The sequence below is a fragment of the Papio anubis genome, chromosome 1, assembly GCF_008728515.1.
Source record: "Papio anubis isolate 15944 chromosome 1, Panubis1.0, whole genome shotgun sequence".
Lineage (NCBI taxonomy): Eukaryota > Metazoa > Chordata > Mammalia > Primates > Cercopithecidae > Papio > Papio anubis.
In genome coordinates this window covers 210,082,163-210,086,504 of record NC_044976.1, presented here as the reverse complement: position 1 = coordinate 210,086,504, position 4,342 = coordinate 210,082,163, and the positions used below count along the sequence as shown (strand labels likewise).

Genomic DNA, 4,342 nt, shown 5'->3' with positions numbered 1-4,342 from the left:
CCTGATAGGTGGTTCACAAAATAATTTTACATATGACATACCAAATTGAAAACTTAAGACCCAAACTCCAGTTGGTAGGTGGGAACCAAAACTAATTCTTAGTTACTTTTCCCATGTTCATTCCCATCCTCCTCCAAGATGTATACTAATGATAATAGCTAACATTTATTGAGTACATATTATGTCTCAGACTACACAACTAGTGTCACCTACATCTTTTCCCTTAATCCTCACAATAACCTTCAGGAGAAGACTCTGTTACTATCCTTACTTCAGAGATAAGGAAAATAATATTAGGATGGCTAGGTAACTTGCAAAAAGTTAATACCTAGTAAGAACAGGCAGAGCCGGAAATCAAAATCAAACTCTCTTAACCTCCAAAATCTACTGCCTCACAGAAGACAATGAAGAAAGAAATGTGTGTTAGTCCATTTTCACGTGGCTGATACAGGCATACCCGAGACTGGGTAATTTATAAAGAAAAAGAGGTTTAATGGACTCACAGTTCCACGTGGCCGCGGAGGCCTCACAGTCATGGCAGAAGGCAAAAGGCACATCTTACATGGCGGCAGACAAGAGAGAATGAGAGCCAAGTGAAAGGACTTTCCTGTTTTAAAACCGTCAGACCCTTTTTTCAGGTGGCCAGGAAGATGGCAGACATTTAGACAGAGGGTGCCTACTAAAAGCTGCCAACTATCTTTCAAAACAAGAAGAGGGACCCTGCTGGCAGAAACTAGCCAGGAGAAGCCCCCACGGTACTATAAGAACATTGGTCTGGGCTTCAAGAGGCTATTGAGGGCACCTACATTGACAAGAAATGCCCATTCACTGGGAATGTCTCCATTCGAGGGCAGGTCTTCTCTGGTGTGGTGACCAAGATGAAGATGCAGAGGATCATTGTCATCTGCCGAGACTGCACTACATCTGCAAGTACAACCGCTTCAAGAAGGGCCGCAAGAACATGTCTGTACAGCTGTCCCCCTGCTTCAGGGATGTCCAGATCAGTGACATCGTCACAGTGGGCGAGTGCCAGCCCCTGAGCAAGATGGTGTGCTTCAATGTGCTCAAGGTCACCAAGGCCGCCAGCACCAAGAAGCTGTTCAGGAGCTCTGATGCTGGACGTCAGCCTGCTCCCCACAATGAAATAAAGCTATTTTCTGATTCCCGGGCCAAAAAAAAAAAAAAAAAAAATCAGATCTCATGAGACTTACTCACTACCACGAGAACAGTATGGGGGAAACCGCCCCCATGATTCAACTATCTCCCACTAGGGCCCTCCTATAACACGAGGGTATTAGGTGAGCTATAATTCAAGATGAGATTTGGGTGGGGACACAGCCAAACCATATCAAAGTGATACACTGTTTAATTTAATCCTTTGTAGTAATAGATCACCTGTTTAGAATGAATGCATTAGAGCAGCAGAATCTTTTACCTCCAGTCATTAAGAATTCAGAGGGAGATGGCTGTGTTTATAGCTACTGGAGACTTAATGAGGGAGAGAGTCCAGCAAACTGAATCTTTGGGGAAATCTGGCATCTTCGAGGCAATCTGTAAGACAGAGAAAGTTCATTAATAAGCCACATATGGCCACCCTTGCCACATCAGGGAGGCACATGTGTGGTACAGGCGGCTGTGATAGCAGCCGTGGGGCCTGGAGAATTCCAGTCCCAGGTTTTATGAGGAGTTGGTGGAGTTTTGGAGCAAGCACACAGTAGCAAGCAGTCCTCTTGGGACAGCCCCACCCTTTTGCGTCGTTGTTGTATTTTTCAGTTTCTCTTGTAAAACTGCCTATATCTCTGCCTTTCAGTCCCAGGGAAATAACAGCACTATTTAATAAAGCATCCAATCACCAGAAGCTGTAAGAATCATTCTCATATCCAAAGAGGCATGCAGACTTAGAATGACATGCAGAAGTGGTGCTGGGGAATGGGGGCAGGGTGGGGGGAAGTAGATACGAATGTTGGGTTAGAACTCAGCAGAATCCCTTACCACTCATTAACTATCTAAACCTAAGCAAGTGGTCAGCGCGGTGGCTCACACCTGTCATCCCAGCACTTTGGGAGGCCAAGGCAGGCAGATCGCCTGAGGTCAGGAGTTCAAGACCAGCTTGGCCAACTTGGTGAACCCCTGTCTCTACTAAAAATACAAACATTTGGATGTGGTGGCGTGTGCCTGTAATCCCAGCTACTCTAGAGGCTGAGGTAAGAGAATCGCTTGAGCCCAGGAGGTGGAGTTTGCAGTGAGCCAAGATCGTGCCATTGCACTCCAGCCTGGGCGACAAAGCAAGACTCTGTCTCAGAAAAAACAAAACAAACAAACAACCAAACTAACTAAACCTAAGCAAATCTGAGTTTCACCACTCTGAGTTTCTGAGTTTTTCCTCCAATGGAAACTTTTCTCTTAGTCCTTTAACATGCCTCAAAATTTGCCTTCTTAAAGAATAAAATATAAACAGGGTGCCTTTTTTTTTTGTCAAAAGCACCTGTCACGGGACCGGGTGTGGTGACTCTCGCCTGTAATCCTAGCACTTTGGGAGGCCAAGTCAGGTGGATCACTTTAGGTCGAGAGCTTGAGACCAGCCTGGCCAACATGGTGAAAGCCCATCTCTACTAAAAATACAAAATTTAGCCAGGCATGATGGTGGGTGCCTGTAATCCCTGCGACTCAGGAGGCTGAGGCAGGAGAATCAGTTGAACACGGGAGGCAGAGGCTGCAGTGAGCCAAGATCGTGCCATTGCACTCCAGCCTGGGCAACAGAGTGAGATTCCGTCTCAAAAAAAATAAATAAATAAGAAGGAAGGAAGAAAGGGAAGAAGGAAGAGGAAGAGGAAGAAGGAAGAAAAGAAGAAGAGGAAGAAGAAGAGGAAGAGGAAGAAGGGAAAATCCTGAGTAGAATATGATATTGGGGTTGGTCTAAAGAGGTAATGAGGTTAATGAGGTCCGCAGGGTTCTAACGATGAAAAATTCAGCAGATGAAGATATGTGAGGACGCAGAACAGATAATACATCTCAAAAGCAGGAGAACCTCGAAACCGATCTTTTGAACCGTTATCGGATTTTGAACTGTGAAAAAGTACATTTCTGTTGCTGAAGCCACTCAGCTGTGGTATTTTGTTATGGCAGCCCCAGCAAACTAATACAACTAATACAACAACTCACCAAATTAAGATAAAACTTATACAACACCAAATTAAGAAATTGGTGCTTAAAGCCGGGTGCAGTGGCTCACGCCCAGCACTTTGGGAGGCCGAGGCAGGTGGATCATGAGGTCAGGAGTTCAAGACCAGCCTGGCCAACATACTAAAACTGCATCTCTACTAAAAATACAAAAATTAGCCGGGAGTGGTGGCGGACACCTGTAATCCCAGCTACTCAGGAGGTTGAGGCAGGAGAATTGCTTGACCTGGGAGGCAGAGGTAGCAGTGAGCCGAGATCATGCCACTGCACTCCAGCCTGGGAGACAGAGCAAGACTATGTCTCAAAAAAAGAAAAGAAATTGATGCTTAACCAGGGATGCTTGCTCAAAAAGGCCTGGAGCAAAATTGACAAGAGCAACAACTTCTCAGTCTGTTGCAAGGTGCCAAGTACTGTGCTGAGCACTCAGCGTGGATTGAATCATTTCACCCTCATAGTAAATCCTACAGACAGTATTGTTATTCTCATTTTATAAATGAGAAAACAGAGAATCAAAGAGCTTGTGGCACTTGCTTGGAAACACACAGCTAATCAGTGGCAGAGCTGAGATTGAAATCCATAAGCTGGGGCTGGCCGCAGTGGCTCATGTCTGCAATCCCAGCACTTTGGGAGGCTGAGGCGGGTGGATCACCTGAGGTCAGGAGTTCAAGACCAGCCTGGCCAACATGGTGAAACCCCGTCTCTACTAAAAATATAAAACATTAGCTGGGCATGGTGGTGGGTGCCTGTAATCACAACTACTCAGGAGGCTGAGGAAGGAGAGTCGCTTGAACCTGGGAGGCAGAGGTTGCAGTGAGCTGAGATTGTGCCATTGCACTCCAACCTGGGCAACAAGAGCAAAGCTCCAGCTCAAACAAGCAAAAAACAACAAAAAAGAAATCCACAGACCGTGCTCCTAATCCTTAGGAGATTCTATGGATTCTTCAAGAAAAGGGATGCAACCTTTGCAAAAGGACAGTCTACCCCCAGTGCTTCTCTTCCTTCTTACTCTTCATTTCTTACCTTTTCAACTTGCTTTTTCATCTTCCCACATTACTAAAACTGCTCTCTCATGGGTCACATGTAACCTCTGAATTCCAAAACACTGAATAGGTCAATTGGCATTTGGTGTCCATTCTTTCCCCTTCTACATCCCCCTAAATCA

General features: G+C 45.5%; 1 pseudogene; it reads left to right on the top strand.

The window, feature by feature from the left end:
* Positions 1–650: 650 nt before the first annotated feature.
* LOC101007861 lies at positions 651–1,204 on the top strand (annotated as a pseudogene).
* The last annotated feature ends 3,138 nt before the right edge of the window (positions 1,205–4,342 follow it).